This window comes from Rousettus aegyptiacus, unplaced genomic scaffold (assembly GCF_014176215.1).
Source record: "Rousettus aegyptiacus isolate mRouAeg1 unplaced genomic scaffold, mRouAeg1.p scaffold_m13_p_3, whole genome shotgun sequence".
In the NCBI taxonomy this organism is placed as follows: Eukaryota; Metazoa; Chordata; class Mammalia; order Chiroptera; family Pteropodidae; genus Rousettus; species Rousettus aegyptiacus.
Genome location: NW_023416306.1, coordinates 92,458,218 through 92,477,927, shown reverse-complemented (window position 1 = coordinate 92,477,927; position 19,710 = coordinate 92,458,218).

The following is a 19,710-nucleotide window of genomic DNA, read 5'->3' as shown; positions in this document are numbered from 1 at the left end:
TGAATCTCTAACCCCTAATGTTTGGAGATGAGGCCTTTGGGAGGTAATCAGGGTTAGACGAATTTATAAGAATAAGGCCCTCATGATGAAATTAGTGCTCTTATAAGAAGAGATGTTAAGAGCTTGGTTACTCTCTTGCTCAACCATGTAAGAACACAGTGGAAAAGCAGCCATCTGCCAGCCAGGAGGAGAGTCCTTACAGAACTCGAGCATGCTGACACTTTGATCTTTAATATCTATCCTCCCAAACAGTAAGAAAATAAATATCTGTTGTTTAAGTTGCCCAGTCTGTGAGGCTTTGTTTTGACAGACAGAGCTGACTAATACAGTACTGAAGAGTAAACATGCCAAATATTAAAGTAATTTCTCATGTTAGAAGACAGAGAGGATTTTCATTGACTATTTCTAAAATTTAGCTTAAAGATATCAGATACAAAAGAAATTGCCTGTGTGTGTATGTATGTGTTAGTATGTATTTGAATGTGTGATTTTACTAATACTGGATTTAAAAAATAAAGGTACTTCTTTGAGATAAGTATGAGAAATCAGGGAGCATGGTTTCTGTGAAGCTCATTAACTATCAAGATAATAAAATCTAAGTCACATCAAACCATTCTAATCTTTTCCTTCATCAATTAACTTGTCCGGTCTAGAGACCATAAACAGAGAAAGGTTGTCCTGGTGACAGTAACAAATATAAGGCAATCTTTCAAAAAGTTATGATATTTTCATACATTTAACAGCAATCACTAATTTGAGGATGTGTTAATCAATATTTTGCACAGCGAATTTTCTGACTACCATTTAATCAAATATTATCAATTATCTGGGGTGAATTTTATATTTTTATTAATTTTATATTTAATGCATAGGTTCAAAATATAAATGTATATTTTATTTTGTCTAAATATTCCTCAGAAAAGAATACATTATGTTTAATAAAACATGATGAACATGAAGAAAAATGAATAGAAATGCAAGTATCACATGTGAATAGTTATCTTAAATATAAGTATTCTCTAAAATAGGAAATACTCTTTCTTTATTTCTCATTAGTATGTCTATTGTAACATCCAAATCAAAAGCATTGAGAAATGATTCTAGATAATTATAAGAATTTTTAATATTCCAGTATCTAAATAAAGTTTTTATGAAGTTCTTCGAAAACAGAAAAATATTTAGATAACAAAGAAATGCACACATGAGATTTGTATCTTAAACCAAAGATACATAACTGCTGTGAGACTACAATTTAGTCTCAGTTAAAACCAGTGAACTTCTCTAACCTGGAGATGCTTGCTAACCAGGATGATGTGGGATTTACCTGCGGGAGAAGCAGAAGCCCGAAGAACATGATAATGGCTTCAGGATTAGTGAGTCAAGCTGCTATTAAATCTAGTTAATTTAGCAAAACCCAATTAGCCAAAGCCAATTCACAGAAACCCAATTGCCAAATAGCCACTTCAATTAACTTACTTGTTACTTTTAATTATTTATAAGGTTTCCTTTAATTCATATTAATTATAAAGTGTACTATAATTCATATTAATTAACACAATAATTCAATGGGATACTCGAGGTTTCTATGACAATTTAGTTGACCTTACTTTTTTTTCTCTAAATATCCGCGTGTTGATTTCAAAAAGATGTAAGACCAAAGGGAAGAGAGAGAAACTGTTGACATTATCCACATTGGCCTATAAATAATTAATAATATAATGTTGGTAAATGTATAAATTGGTGAAAACTTTAAAAATGGTTTTATCAAAGGATAAAATAACCATTGAGGATATTGAGTTTTAGGAGAAAATTTTTGAGAAATTGACCTCCTTCTAGCTACTGTCTTTGTTAACAGATTGCCATGTGCTCATAGAGGGCCAATTTCTAGCTTTATTAGGATGCAAGACTAGGTTCCTAGAGCAAATACTGACCTAAATAGGGAGATAAATGCTCAACAGAAGGTAAGAGATACTTAAAGTTTGCAAAAACTTTCAGTTTAACTTGACCTTTGTAGCAGAAACTAAGCCACAGGGTCTTTTCCTCAAATTTTAATCCAAGCGTATTCTTTGATTTGCTTGAGAGAGTTAGATAAACCTTTTACCTGTATACGAGAATTTTTCTCCAACTAATACTGCTAAATACCAGAAACTTACTTGGACACATCACCAGTCATATCAGAGATTTTATGGGAATCTGCACGTATTTGTATGTAATAGAAAAGAGAAAAGGACATGCAGATAACTCCAAGATTGGGCTTGTAAATATTCTTCATTCAAACATGAAATTTTAGCAAGACAATTAGAATAAATTATATCTGAAGTATTATAAAAGATGAAAAATGGCCTGAATTTTTTATTAAAAGCATGATTTTGAAATAAATTAACTACACACACACACACACAAAAAGCTTGTCTTCTTAATAAAATACAAAATAACATTTTCCTTGTTAAAAAAGAAAACAGATAACAAAAATGGAGATAAAAGAAGTATCAAAAGATAAAATCTGAGTGCTCCTAACCACTCTGCCCAATTCGAACTGATGTTTACTCAAAAGGGATTTCTGGTCAAGATGGCAGAGTAGATAAACACTATGCTTATCTCCTTTCACAATTACATTAAAATTACAACTACAGAACAACCATTATTGAGAGTTGCCATAAGTCTAGCTCAACTGAAGTCCAATAACTAAGAACATAACAGAAGAAGCCACCTTGAAACAGGCAAGAGGGGCAGAGATGTGGAATGGATTGGTCCCACACCAATGTGTGGTGGTTAAAAATTGGGAGGGAGGTCTTGATTGGGGAGATCCCCTGGAGGAGAGAGAGTCCAGCCCCACACCCTGCTCCCCACCCCAGCGTTCCAGTGTTGGGAAGAGAAGTCCTTGCAACTTCTGGCTGCGAAAACCAGTGAAGATTATGGTTGAATGAGACAGCGGACAGCTGGACTTTCTCTTAAAAGTCTTACTTGCTGATGGACTCACTCACTCTGAACTCCAGTGCTGGGGCAGCTGCTCAAAAAATGTCAGGGACATCTGAGGAGGAACTGAGTTGTCTGGCTTTAGAGTGAAGGTTGGAGGGACAGCTTTCTCCCAAACAAGTACTGGTAGAATCCATTCTTTCTTTGTCAAATCCTTCTCACTTCCAGTGTGCAGAAGCAGGCAGCGACACATCTGAGTCTGCATCGACCTGGCTAACATCACGTGCCTTGCCTGATGATTCCCTGAGACCCTGCCCTCATAAAGGGTGGGCCCATCCAAGCTACTTCCAGTGGCTTTTCCATAAAGATGGCCTGTCTTGGCTCATGTTGTCTACTTTCCTAAAATCATAGGTTCAAAAAACTCAGACAAGCATCATCTAGCCTTGGCATGTGCTGTACCTATTGCTGAGCAGCCCCAAGCCCTGTACTAGTAGCAACCAGCCTTGGTTTGCTATTTAGCCTCTCAAGGCACTTCCAAGCCTAGTGCAGGTGGTGGCCATCTGAGAATTTATTAATGGCTTATATCAGGTGAGCCCAGCAGAGCATAGGTTGCAGCTGAACTTAGCCTGTAGCAGGCTCCCCCACAGGAGGCACTGAGGCTGACACACCTGGTAGCCTGCTTAGGACCAAGCCAGAGCAGCACCTGGGGTGCATTTGAGGCTAATACACCCAAAAGGAAGACTTGGCAGGCACCACAACCATACTAACGTGGATCCTGCTCCAGAAGGTCAGCCCCTGTATAACAGCTCCTCCTTTGTAGTCACTGACAAATCTTCACAAAGAATCAGCCCAAAGGTCAGTCCCTCCCAATCAATATGCAAATAGCAATCAACGCTCAATTACAGCAGGAAGGTATATTCAACCCATACAAGGGACACACCTGGAGCACCTGGCTCAGGTAACCAGGGAGACCGAGCCACAGGTCCCCACAGGACAGCTACAACATAAGCCCACTCTATTAAGATCAAGAAATATAGCAGCCCCACCTAATACATAGAAATAAACACAGGGAGGCAGCCAAAATGGGGAGACAAAGGGACATGTCTCAAATAAAAGAACAAATCTCCAGGGAAAAAAGTAAATAACATAGAGAGAGCAATCTATCAGAAGCAGAGTTCAAAACACGGATTATAAGGATGTTCAATGAACTCAGGGGAAGTTTAGATGAACTCAGTGAGAACTTTAACAAAGGGTTAGAAAACATAAAAATGGAGAGAGAAAACAAGCATAAAGAAGAACCAGTTAGGAATGAAGAATAGAATAACTGAAAGAAAGAATATATTAGAGGTAACCAACAGATTAGATAAAGCAGATCAAATCAGTGATTTAGAAAATAAGGTAGTAGAAAATACTCATCAGAACTGTAACAAAAAATAATAATTTAAAAAGAATGAGGATATTTTAAGAGGCCTCTGGGACAACATCAAGTGTACCAACATTTGCATCAGAGGGGTACCACAAGGAGAAGAGAGAGAGCTAGGAATTGAAAATCTATTTGAAGAAATAATGACAAAAAACTTTTTTAACCTGATGAAGGAAATAAATATACAAGCCTTGGAAACGCCAAGAGTTCCAAACAAGATGAATCCAAAGAGGTTCATCATTAGAGGTTCATCACACCAAGACATATGATTAAAATGTCAAGATTAAAGACAAAGAGAGTCTTAAAAGCAGCTCGAGAAAAGTAGTTAGTTACCTTTTCAAGGGCACTCTCATAAGACTATCAGCTGATTTGTCATCAGAAACTTTGCAGGTCAAAAGGGATTGGCACAAAATATTCGAAGTGATAAAAACGAAGACCTGTAACCAAGATTATTCTACTTAGCAAAGCTGTCATTTAGAATCGAAGGACAGATAAACTGCTTCCCAGACATAACTAAAGGGGTTCATTAACACCAAACCAGTATTACAAAAAATCTTAGAGGGACTTCTTTAAGTAAAAAGAGAAGAGGAAAAAAAAAGAGCAAAAATATGCATACTGAAATGGCAATAATTACATATCTATCAATAATTACTTTAAATGTAAATGGATTAAATGTTTCAATCAAAAGATAAGATGGATAAATGGGTAAGAAAACAAGACCCTTACATATTCTGCCTACAACAAGAGACTCACTTCAGATGAAAACACACACACACAGAATGAAAGTTAAGAGATGGAAAAGATATTTTATCAAAATGGAAACAAACTAAAAAGATGTGTTAGGAATACTAATGCCAAACAAAACAAGACTTTAGAGCAAAGCTTTATCAGGAAACAAAGAAGAACCAAGTAATCCCACTTTTGGGTATGTATCCAAAGAAACCGAAAACACTACTTTGAAAAGACCTGTGAATCCATATGTTCACTGGATCATATTCGTTAATAGAATGAATGAATGAATAAAGTGGTGGTACATTATCAAATGTAAAATTATTCAGACATGAAAAATAATGAAGTATTTCCATCTGCAACAACATTAATAGACCATGAAGGTATGCTCAGTGGAGTAAGTCAAACAGAGAAAAATAAATGTCATATAAATTCACTTACTTGTAGAATCTAAAGAACAAAAGAAACAAAATTAACAAACTCATAGATATAGAGAGCATTTTGATGGTTGCCACATGGGAGGTCGGTTGTGAGGGAGTGAGTGAAAAGGAGGAAGAAATTAAGAAGTACAAATTGGTAGTTACGAAATAGTCACAGGGTGTAAAGTATATTGTAAGGAATACAGTCAATAATAATATTTTAATAACTATGTATGATATCAGATAAGTACTAGATTTATTGAGGTGATCACTTTGTAAGTTATGTAAATGTCTAATTACCATGTTGTACACCTGAAACTAATATTGTATGCCAACTGTATTTGAAAAAAAAAAAAAGATAAAATTGACAAAATGAATCCCATATTAGGAAATTTGTAAATGTTTCACCTAAAAAGAAATCATTGAGAAAATAATCAATCTAGTATAACCGTGTATTTATCTAATACATGTAAATAATGAGAGTATGATAACTTGTAAGGAACTTATTTTTATAGTTCAATGGGTGCATGACTATACATTCATCAAAGCTCACCAAATTTTAAGCTTAAAATTGGTAAATTCATTGTATATGAATTATACTTCAATAGAGCTTCATTTTTTAAAGAAAAAAGTTTAATGGGTATTTCCTAAAAGATAATAGACTAAATGTTTCGAATGCTTTAATAAATAGTATAATCATAATATACCAGCTAGTTGCTATTGATTATCATAGTTGTCCAAATTTTCTTTTAAAGAAACTTGTGGAAAAAAATTAAAAACAATAACACTTTATTTAAAGAATCTACAAGATCAATATCTAGAGACTCTAAAGACAATGCCCACTAACCGCAGTTTTTAGAGTGCGAATGACAAAAAAATAGGAGCCTCTGGATTTAGTATTAGTTTGACGATCAAGAAGAATGTAAGCAATAGAGAAAAGACAAATACTACATGGTTTCTTTACATATGGAATCTAAAAAACCAAAACAAATGAATGAACAGAATAAAACATAAACAGACTCACAGCAACAGAGATTAAATTGATGTTTTCCAGAGAGAAGAGACTAGGATATGGGTAAAAAGGTGAAAGAGAGTAAAATCAATAATATTGTGATAAGCTTTCGTGGTGATAGATTATTACTAGACTTAGTGTGGTGATCACATTATAAGGTATATAAATGTCAAATTATTATATTGTACACCTGTTATTAACATAATATTGTATGCCAACCATACTTAAATAAAATTCATTATGAAAAAAGAAGAATGTAGGAAAAAATTAGATTCAGATTTTGCTGCACCATCTATATAGGGTATGTAGATATTTCAATAATGATAATTAGGCAGCCTTTTTTTATCCATAGATACACTACTCTGAGGTGTCCAAAGCCTTTTTCTTTTCTCTCTATACCTTCTAATTTAATTTGTATTCATAGACAGCAGCTCTCAGTATACAACGCAGAGAGAGTAAAGGAAAAATAGTCAAAAGAACATTATATCCTAAAATGTAAAATTTCATATGCTGCAGCAAAGGAAAAAAAAAGTACTGAAAAAAGTTTATGGTCTTGTGTGAGGATATTGCCTTTTATAAGCTGCTCCAGGACATAGAATCAGTGTAAACAGCAGTATATTCTCCACAAAGTACTAGGCAGCTCTAACTGAAGACTGTACCTTAGTTAACAGTGCCATACCAGATGACTGGACAAAAGCTAGTGTGTATGACCATGAATTTGCCCTTAATATTCAAGTAGGCAAATTCACATATACGTAGATAAACACTAAGAGAGTAAGTGACTTTCCATTGCCTCTGTCTGTTGGCAGAAGAACCTAAAAGTATTGTTTTCCACTAATGAGAAAAAGGGGAGCAGAATGAGAATTATGAGGAAGAACAACAACAAAATTCGAACTGATACTAGAAATGTTTTTTAAATCTAAAAATTTTAAGAGAATTATAACTCCGAATTTGTTAGTAGAGATTAAAATTTTATTTCTTGTATTTTCAATAAAAGTTAAGTAGTAATGGTCTCTTTACAAAGGTAAAAAGATTACAATGTAGAAGTTGACTAAAATAAGAAAATCTAAAAAATAAAGTTTGCAATAGCAAAATTAAAATCTGCTTTCAGAAAATATTGACAAATGAAAATTTATTTACTGATTTATACAATTTCAAATACTAAATTGTGAATATTTTTCAGAATATGAGAAAATAACAGTACTCAAATATTATGAAGGATAAGAACAGAATAGATTAGAGAACTCCATTCAAGTTGAAAAGAAATTTTTCTAAAGAAAAAGCCAGAATAATTTTAAGAAAATTGATAATCAAAGCTAAAATGGAAGAAAACCTTCCTGCACTGGACAATTATGATTTCAGAGCTAAACAACAAAATCTTACATCTAAACCCAAAAAGTTACACATAACACAAAAGCAAAATCATAACAGCTTCAAAAATTTATCTATATCATCAAATTTCAGGAGATATCTAAATAGTATTATTGGTAAATATGGTGTTTAGAGTGGAAAGGGTAATATCTCAAGGACTCCATACCTAAATAAATGATTGTCTCTGTGAGCAGACGAATGAAAAACAATGACAGGTTTAAAGATTCTAGAAAATACACTACTGAATATTTCGCCCAAAATGAAAGAGTAAATATTCTTTAGTAAACAAAATAATTAACCAATCCAAAATTTGGATTAGAAATGTAGAACAAATATAGTGGAGGATGAGAGCATTTGCATAGTTAGCAAGCAGAAAATTGGGATAATGTTCCATGTAGATTATAACTGAAAGTCTTTGCTGTTGCTATTTTAGAAAACTTAGGCTTTCATGGGTTGTCAATACTCTGTTACTTAAAGCTAATAGCCAAGCATGTCTCTTGGATCTTTTTGACAAAGACGCAGCTATGAAGAATGTATACACGTACTGAACAGACAAAACTTTCTGGTGACTAAATTCCAGCTCAATCAAGCAACGACCTATGTCTTGTACACTTGTTTTTTTGATGTCAAACTTAAACTTTGGGACTACATATATGACTTTCTGATAAATTTCATCCCTTTTTGCTGTTGTCTATTAGAAGCTATGGAAGATTGTATAGCAATGGGTCATATAAATGGTAAATATAATCGAAGGAATTTTGAAACTAGTAAGAAGTACATAAACACATGTTTACACTGACACCATAACATGGTCATTGAACTGTCTTTTTCAGCACCAGGCAACAGTCTGACAAGTGACCATTGTAAATTTGTATCTACAGAGAGACAAAATTCTACTGAGAACAGATAGAGTTTATCATCTGCTTAGAAGATACTAATAACTACTTCTTTGTCTTAGCTGCAGAGGATAGGTTTCATACCTTACTCAGGTAGTGGAAGACAAGGATATCTTTAATAATTATATAACTTATCCAATAATCAAAGCTTTGGAAATAAGTAAAATACCTACCACCTTCAAGTTTATTCTCTCCAGCCTATAAAGTAGTTAATACACAATAAAGATATAAAGCAAAAATATGTCAGTTATTCTAGTTTGATCCAAAATGAGCTAAAACTGTAGAAAAGAAACTAAGAAATGTAGATAACATCTGGAAAATTGTTCTTTAAGTTTTTAGAATGAAGACAAGATTTCAAACTTTAATTTTAGGCTTATACACCAAAACTAACATTTTTAGATGTTACTGCTGTTCTAAAATACAATATTAAAGATGGAAAAGTAAAGTTTGGAACTAGAGGATGGGAAAATAAAAGTGTACGAAGAGTGAAATGAATATGGACTACACTAATATATAGAAACAGCTATAACAAATTGTATAATTATTAAGTTAAAAAGTCAAAGAAAATATTTAAAAATATATTGGTGGTAAAAGTAGTAGCATGTCTAAATATCTAATTATTAATTCCATTTTAATTTAATGAATCCTTGTAGGTTATATAGGAAAGTAAAAGAAATGCCAAATTATTTGTCCTATATAAAGGAAAGTCAAATAACATAATTTGTCCCATCTTTTGATAATTTGTATACATAAAATAAAAAATGAATTTGATTGCTTACAGATAGTCACCTCTTTTCAAATCACTAGCAAATATTTTAAAAAATCGACTTAGTTAATAAGAAACACAAAGAATGGACATTATCAGAATGCATAATATACAAAGCAAAGTAGTATATATCTAAATATTTAAGTTATAGTAATTCAATTCCAAAATGGATAAAATTTTGAGATTAAATCAAAACAATAAATTTCAACTACATGTAGTTTATCAGTGTTTTACTTAACATAAATAACTTGGAACAGTTAAAAATAAAAGATGACAAAACCATGAAAGTAAATTCATCTCAAAATTAAACAAGAGCAGTAATCATATTTGCAAAAAAAATAATACAAGGCAAAGATTATCCATTACTAGAGCGATGCAAAAATAATATATTCCATGGCAAACTTTGGGGATAAGGTCAGGACTGTAATCCATGAATTATCTTGGTGTAAACACTGAAGCAGCAAGCACTGTCATGTTTCACACTTGTAGATTACATCTTTGGAAGCAACATGAAGTTCATCAGAATTAATGGACTATAAATAGTAAATTTACAAGGTGATGTCAGAAATATGGTGGAGTGAGAGACAGCCCTGGATCTCTCCCCTTGAAACAACAATAAGCTGAACATCTAAAACTCACAAAAAACACCCAAACTGCACAACAGCATGTCTGAGCATGGGATCTGTGCATAAGAGCTACCACAGGTCAGAACACTAGGTGTTGAGTGGTGGACTGAGAGAAACAAAGAAGCTGTCTGTTGTAGCCGGAGCTCCCAGTAGGAGGAGAGGGAGGCAAGAAGGTGTGGCGAGCTCCCTGAACAGACCTGCCTGGGAGCGCTATGAACTCTATGCTGCCAATGGCAGTGCACAGTCATCAAGGCTGAAGGCAGAGAAATGGAGATGGCAGAAAAGCGGGGATAGCAGAGAAAGACAGTTGAATTTTAACAGCAGTCATTGCAAAACCAAGGCTGAGCCGCAGCCCCCATACCCCAACTCAGAGGGCCCCTCCCCCACAGCCTCTGAGACAGAACACCACAGACCCCCAGGGGAATCTGAGCAAACACTACCAAAAGTGTTGCTAACACTGACAGGAACTGCGACTAAGAGTAGCAAGCTTGATTAAACATCTATAAGAAAAAAAAAAGACATTATTAAGACTTTATGTAAAGCAGAGATTCAAGAGGCTTAAATGTCACCTACTTGAAATCAAAAGAAAAACACCTTCTTTGCCACAGGCTTTGGAAGATGATATAATAAATATTCTTTCTGGAAAAAAAAATATGTTTCCATTAATATACTTCCATTAATGTCCAGGTGGAGAAATAGTCCGTTAAACACTATGAACAACCAAGGTGACAAGGCATCTCAGAAAGAAAGAGAAAAATCTCCAGAAAATAAGCTTAGAGATAGAAATATGAAATTTAAATGACAAAATTCAGAATGGTATGTCTGAAAAAATCCCAAAGAGTTCTGACACAAGTCATATCAACAATTTCAGGAATTGAAAAAACAACTAGATGAACAGAATGAGTTCTTTAGTAAGGAGATTGAAACCCTCAAAAAGAACCAAACATATCTTCTAGAAATAAAGAACACACTTCAGGAGCTGAAAAATGAAATAACAAGTTTGGAAAATAGAGGAAAGGATCAGTGATATTGAAGACAGAAATCTAGAAATAAATCAGAACGAAGAAGAGAGAAACTGAATAATAAAAAATAGTGAAAGAGAAATACAAGAACTAGCTGATACCATCAGGAGAGGAAACATAAAATAATGGGCATTACTGAAGGTGACAAAAAGGAACAGGGACTAGAAAGCATTTTCAGACAAATAGTTGATGAGAATTTTCCAAATCTAAAGAATGAACTGGAGCTTATAATTCAAGAAGTCAATAGAACACCCAATTATCTCAACCCAAAAAGGCTTTCACAAAGAAACATTGTATTAAAATTATCAAAAATCAATGACAAAGACAGAATTCTTAGGGCAGCCAGGAAAAAGACAGTAACCTACAAAGGAAAACCCATTAGATTATCGTCAGACTTCTCAGCACAAACTTTACAAGCCAGAAAGGAGTGGAATCTAATATTCGAACCATTATATGAAAGGAACTACCAGCCTAGAATAATGTATCCAGCTAAGCTCTCCTTTAGATATGAAGGAGAAATAAAGAACTTTCCAGACATACAAAAATTCAAGGAATTCTCCATTATGAGGCCTGCACTACGGAAAATACTGAAAGGGGTCAGCTCACCTAAAACAAAAAAAATACATAATTAGGAGTAAGGTGACTAGCAGGCTGATAGAAGTAGAGGAGTGCAACCCTTATTAGGAACAGGGCATTATAAGCTTAAAAATAAAAAGAGATTTGCTATAGCAAGATAGTAATGAATGTTCAGTATACATAGGGACAAACCAAGACCACAATTTGACTGAAAAGGGGAGGATTCAAAGATCTAAATATGCAAAGGAGAATAGAGATAAGGCACACGCAGAAGAAAATGGATAACTCTGTGTGTGTGTGTGTGTGTGTGTGTGTAACTATCTTTTACATATTCATAATGGCAACTACATGCCAAAGATACAGAACCAAAGTATATAACACAAAACAAGAAGGACCAGAGGGAAAATCCACAAAAGCAAAAGCTAACCAAAATAAAGAAAACAAAAACACGAGGACAAGGAAGCAGTGTAAACACTGAACTACCAGAAAGGAAAAGATAAAATGGCTATAAGAAGACATATTTCAATTATTACCCTAAATGTAAATGGACTGAACTCACTAATAAAAAGGCACAGAGCTGCAGATTGGTTCAAAAAAACAAAATTCAACTACATGCTGCCTCTTGGAGACACATCTCAGCTCCAAAGACAAATATAGGCTCAAAGTGCAAGGGTAGAAAATGATATTTCAAGCAAACAGCATTCAGGGAAAAGTGGGAGTAGCAGTATTAATATTGGATGAAATAGACTACAAAATAAAAAAGGTAAAGAAAGATACTGAGAGACACTTTATAATGATAAAGGGAATCATGCACCAAGAAGACATAACACATTAATATTTATGCTCCCAATCAAGGAGCCCTGAAATATGTAAAGCAATTACTAACAGAACTAAAAGAAGAAATAGACCAAAACTCTATCACAGTAGGGGACCTACATACCCAATGGTCTGATATGGACAGATCGTCCAAACAGCAAATTGGTAAAGAAGTGATACATTCTTAAATGATACATTAGGCCAACTGGACATAATTGACATTTACAAAGCGTTCCATCCCAAAACAGCTGCTTATATATTCTTCTCTAATGCACATGGAACATTCTCAAGGGTCGATCACATACTGGGACACAGAGGTAGCCTCAATGGATATAAAAGGTTGATATCAGACCAACCATATTCTCTTATCATAATTCTTTGAAACTAGAAATCAACTGTAAAATGAAAGTGGAAAGAATCACAAATACATGGAGATTAAACAATATACCACTGAAGAATAACTGAGTCAGAGAAGAAATGAAAAGGGAGATCAAGAAATAAATTAAAAAGAATGATAATGATAGTACAGCATATCAAAACTTTCGGGACACGGCAAAAGCGGTCATAAGAGAAAAGTTCATATCATTACAAGCCTGCCTCCAGGAACGAGCCCAAATAAACAACCTAATGCTTCATCTTAAACTAGAAAAGAGAAAACAAATGAAGCCTAAAGTCAATATAAGGAAAAAATAATCAAAGTAGAGCAGAAATAAATGAAATTTAAAACAAACAAAAAAATAGAAAAAATAAATGCAACAAAGAGCTGATTCTTTGAGAAGGTTAATAAAATTGACAAACCCTTGGCTAGACTCACTAAAGAAAAAAGAGAAAGAACACAAATAAACAACATTAGGGATGAAAGAGGGAAAATGACAACTGATATTGCAAAAATCCAAGGATTATACAAGAATACTATGAAAAAGTATATAACACTAAATTTAATAACCTAGAAGAAATAGACTAATAGTTAGAAAAATACGACCTTTCTAGGCTGAATGAAGAAGAACTAGAAAATATAAATAGACTGATCAGCAGTACGGAAATTGAAAAATCATTAAAAATTTACCAAACAGTAAAAGTCCAGGACCAGATGACTTTACCAGTGATTGCTACCAAACATTCAAAGATTTAATACCTATTCTCCTCAAACTCCTCCAGAAAATCAAAGAGGAGGCAATATTTCCCAACTCATTTTATAAGATCAATATCACCCTGCTACCAAAGACTGGTAAGGATAACACAGAAGAAGAAAACTACAGACCAATATCTCTCATGAACACAGATCCTACATAAGATACTAGTGAACAGAATATAGTAACATAGTAAAAAGATTATACAACACGATCATCCCAGAGGCACAAGGATGGTTCAACATATGCAATTCGATTAGTGTGATATACCACATGAACAAATTAAAAAATAAGAATCATATGATCATTTCAAGAGATGTGGAAAAAGCCTTCGAAAAGATACAGCACCCATTTATGATAAAAATACTTAACAAAATCCATATAGAAGAAAAGTACTTGAACATAATAAAAGTCTTATTTAACAAGCCCTCAGTCAACATTATACTTAATGGTGAAAAACTAAGAACCTTCCCTCTAAGATGAGGAACAAGGTAAGGCTGTCCACTATCGTCAGTTATTCATTATAACATTGGAAGTCCTAGGGAATGCATTCAGGCAAGAGAAAGATATAAAAGGCATCCAAATAGAAAACGAAGAAGTCAGACTGTCACTATTTGAGGATGACACGATTCTCTATTAGAAAACCCTAAAGACTCCACAAGAACACTACTAGAAACAATAAGCAAATACAGTAAAGTATCTGGATACAAAATCAAAGTTCGAAAATTCATAGTGTTCATATACTCTAATAATGAAGTGTCAGAAAAAGAAGTGGAAAAAAATAATTATTTTTGCAATTGCAACAAAAAGAGTAAAATACCTAGGAATAAATCTAACAAAACAAATGAAGGACCTATATAATGAAAACTGTAAGACCCTGTTAATAGAAATCGAAGAAGATACAAAGAAATGGAAAGATATTCCATGTTCTTGGATTGGAAGAATCAACATAGTTAAAATGACCTTATTACCTAAAGCATTATACAGATTTAATGCAATCCCCATCAAAATTCCATTGGCATTTTTTAAAGAAATAGAACAAAACGTCATCAGATTTTTATGGAAGCACAAAATACTCCAAATTGCCAAAGCCGTTCTGAGAAAAAAGAATGAGGTTGGAGGCATCACTTTGTCTGACTTCAAATTATACTACAAAGCGACAGTAATCAAAACAACATGGTATCGGCAGCAAAACAGACACAAGATCCAGTGGAATAGAATTAAGAGTCCAGAAGTAATTCCACATTTATATGAGCAAGTCATTTCGATAAAAAAAGCCAAAAACATACAGTGGAGAAAGGAAAGCCTCTTCAATAAATGGTACTGGGAAAACTGGAAAGTCACCTGCAAAAGAATGAAACTAAACTGTTTTATATCACCACACAACAAATTTAACTCAAAATGGATTCAGGACCTGGACATAAGACCTGAAACGATAAAATGCATAGAAGAAAACATAGGAACTAAACTCAAGGACTTTTGACTTAAAAGAGATTTTTATGAATTTGACTTGAAAAGCAAAGGAAGGAAAGCTAAAATAAATGAATGGGACTATATCAAACTAAAAAGCTTCTGCTCAGTGAAAGAAATCATTAACAAGATAAAGAGACAACCATCTCAATGGGGAAATATATTTGCAAGCAACGCCTCCAATAAGGAGGTAATATCCAAAATATACAAAGAACTCATACAACTAAATAACAACGAAGGAAACAAATGATCCAATCAAAAAATGGATAGAGGACCTGAACAGATACTTCTCCTTAGAGAACATAAAAATGGCTCAACATTTCTAGCTGTTAGGGAAATGCAAATCAAAACCACAATGAGACGCCATCTCATACCCATTAGAATGGCTATAATCAACAGGACAAGTAATAATTGTTGGAGAGGATGTGGAGAAGCAGGAACCCTCATATACTGCTGGTGGGAATGCAAACTGGTAGAGCCGCTATGGAAAACATTATGGAGTTTTCTCAAAAAACTAAAAATTGATCAACCATATGATCCAGCAATCCTTCTACTGGGTATTTAACCTAAAGTCTTGAAAACTCTTATCCGAAAAGATATTTGCACACCAATGTTCATAGCAGCATTATTCACAGTGGCAAGGAAATGGAAGCAACCGAAGTGTCCTACAATAGATGACTGGATAGACACAGTGGTACATATATACAAAGGAATATTACTCAGCCATAAGAAGAGACGAAATACTGCCTTTTGTAACAACATGGACGGACCTTGAAATAATCATACTAAGCAAAATAAGCCAGACAGAAAAAGTGGAAAATCACATAATATCACTTATATGTGGGATATAAATCTAAAAGCAACAAATGAACAGGACAAACAAATAGAGACTCATGGACATGGACAATGGAGTAGTGGTTACCACAAGGTAGTGGAGAGGGGAGAAGGGGGAAGTCAAAGGGAGAAAAAAATTTAAATCATTTCTTCAATTAAAAAAATAAATTAAAAAACAGTAAATTTACAACTTTCGATATTCCTGAAATCTGTGTACTAGAAAAGCTACTTTATTTTTTTTGGAAAAGGCAAAACATAGTGTTGCATGTTTTTCAAACATACGAACATGTATCCTGACATACAACTCCATGTCTCCAATTCCTTTTTCCTAATTTTTCATTGATTCGATTAGTGAACATCTATTTTTCTACACAACTCAAAAATCACCTTTTCTATAAACTCTCATAATGCAGTTCACCCCTCCTAGACTTCCAAACTACAAATTAAACCTTTCTTTGTCGTACCATCTTTAATAAATATATGCATTAAAATACTTTTTTATTTTTTAATTAGAGTTGGCATACAATATTATATTAAGGAATATAGTCAATAAAATTCTCATTTTTTATTTATTAAAGTTTCTATCACTCTCTACAATATCTATTCATCTGTCAAGTTATCCAGAAAGATTGTGAGTTCCTCAAAGTTGAGATACTATATAATATTTATCTTTGTGGCAAAGATGAGTGTAATGGAATATTTTTAAAGAACTATTTAATGGTAATACATATATTTTATAAACTATGCTGATTGTAGATTCTATAAAATATATAAATAGAATATAAGAAAATTCTGTATTAATTATCCTTGCAATATAGTATTTATTATCATGATATGTTCTTTTTATTAAAAGACTTTATATTACTGGCAATTGTTTAACCCATATGCTTTATTATTAACTTACAATTTTGATAATTTGACTCATTAATTGAGATCTACTGGTAAAATTAAGGAGGTGGAGATGAATATAAAACAAAGAACCATCAGAATAATGAGTATGCAAAAATATAAAGGTAATAAAAAAAGGGAAACAACGAGAGAATCTGAGGCAGAAAACATGATTGAATAGGTCAAGAGTGAAGACTGAACATGATCGGATTGCTGAGATCAAGACCCAGAATAAAGGCTTTGGAGAGGAATAAGAATACTTTGACTCATGAGGCTGAGCAGAATGAGGTTATACATAAATACAAAACTGTTTAAAAAGGTCTTCCATTTTACTTAATAGGAAATCAGTTTGTTTAGAGACAGGTTTAGAAAAAGGGAAAGGAAGCCATAGGGATTTTGATAATATAAAGGCAGAAAGACAAGCTACTAAAAGTAAATCATAAGGGAGAGTTGGCTGGATCAACAAGAGACCATAGAGTAAAGTCTGACAAAAGTGACCAAAAAGGTAACTAGACTCAAACTAATGATGCAACAATATAATTTCAGGGGTAGTGTATAAATACATATGTACTTAATTAGATATTTTATTGAAGTAGTAAAAAACAGGGTCAGTGATATCTTTAAAACATATTTCAATTAACTTGAACATTTTCTGTTGAGAAATAAACTTAAGCATGTTAGATCTACTCAAAATTTTCATAGCATGACAGAATAAGATTGATTGACCAATAGTATTCTTTGTTGTCTAATAATAGAGGATATAAACTGAATGTTGATGCTATTTTAATATTTAAGGGGACATTGCAGTGGAAAGGATATTTATAGTCACAAGCAAGAGACTAATAAGCAAAGGCCAATAATGAATCATTACTTGCATGTGAATCCTAGCAGGGGCTTTTAAGCACCATATATGTAGTAGAAACAGTCTTACATAAAACCGAATGGTGGAAGAACTGAACCAGCATTGTGACAATGATCTTTTAAAAATTAGGCATATCCTAGTTTAGAAAAATTGCATTTCTTCTTGGAAGTTGACTTAACTAAAGCGAATCATTGCTGAAATTCAGTGACAACTTGTAATGTGATTCTACTTGCTGTCTCTACCAGGAGAGAGGATCTCTCAAAATTACCAGCATATAAAGCCGTCAGAAAATTGCAGAGGAGATAAATAGCATTCCCCATCCCTTCACTCAATAAGTCAATGAATGTTGCTGTTCCTGAGAGACGAGGAAGTTGATCAGAGAGGGACAAAACAGGTAGAAAAAGAGATGTAGTTGAGATATGTTTAATCATGTAATAACAGAAATAAGCAGAGTATACATGACCAATTGTATTGTTTGAGATCTTTGTTGCCCATTTTCCTGTGGAAAGATGTATTCCTGGCCAAATGGCATCAAGCTTAGCTATGTGACTTGCTTTGGACAGTAAAAGTGAACAGAAATGGGTGAGAGCCATCACCAAGTTTTGTTGTTAAAGTGATGTGAGGCAGGGCATTGGCATGGGACATGAGCAAGAAATAATCATTTTGCTTTGAGTCACCGAGATTTGGAGGTTATTTGTTACAGCAACGAAATTCAGCCTATGCAATATTGTATATCACCTTTTGCTAAACAGCACTGAAAAATAAGTCATATAGCACTATAGCTCATCTTTTGAATAAGACAACTTCAGAGAAAACATTCATCAGTGCATTTGGGCAAGTATCCTATCTTATCAAAATTATAAAGGGATGTCCAGGGAAGCACTGTTTACAGAATGAAAGGAAACAAATGCCTTTGCAAAGAAAACTCAAGCAAAGTGGTTCTTAATGGAGGGCAGAGAAGGAGACTGGTATCTTAGAAATCACAATATGACACGTAACAATTAAATGGATATAAAGAATGAGAAGGAACAATAATTTCATGATTTTTATACATCCAGTTTTGTGTTCTATATGCAATTCATTTATCAATGGAGTCTATATTTAGTTTCATTTTTTCTTGCTCTATATGCCCTTTCAAAAACATACAATATTTAATTACTACTACTTAGAGGGGAATGGTTCATAAAATTGATTTCCATCTCAAAAAACACTCCTATATTTCTGATCTGTATAACAAATCACTAAATGTCTCTACATGATATTGCATAGGAATCTTCCATTTTTCATCTGTTAACAGAAATAGCATTCTTTACTGCCTAGAACAAAAATCTGGGAGTTATTCTAGACACCTGTCTCTTCAATTGTGGTCAATAAGTCCACTTGATTTTATTTCTTTGATGTTCATTTTATTCGACCCCATCTTGTCTATGCTTCTTACTATTTCTCCTGAAATGTTACAATTATATCTTTGTTTCTTTGTCTTCAGGTTCACTGTAAGCATATCAGCCCTCGACACTATCATCTTATAAACTATCATGAATGTAAATCTGACCATATATATGTGCCTCTTCTGTTTTTAAACTCTTCAGTGAATCTCTACTTAAAAGATAAAAATTTGAAACTTGTAGCACATAATTCCAAGCTTTTCACGATCTTCCCCAGTTTCTTCTCTGAAATAATTTTCCACCATTTCTTTCATACAACCTACACATGAAGCTTATTAGCCACTTCACTTACAAAATATTCCTTCTTTATAAAACATGTGTTATATGTAGTCCTGTTAGAAGTATGGTAAAAGAATTCTCGGCTATATTAAAAAATGACATTTACTCCATATTTATTCTGAGAAAGCTTTTCATCTCTAATCTCTAGCAAAGCTGTTTCAATTATTTCTTTGTTTCTTTATTCCTTTGATGTATGTAGTTCCCAGACAAAGAAGGTAAGTATCGATAGT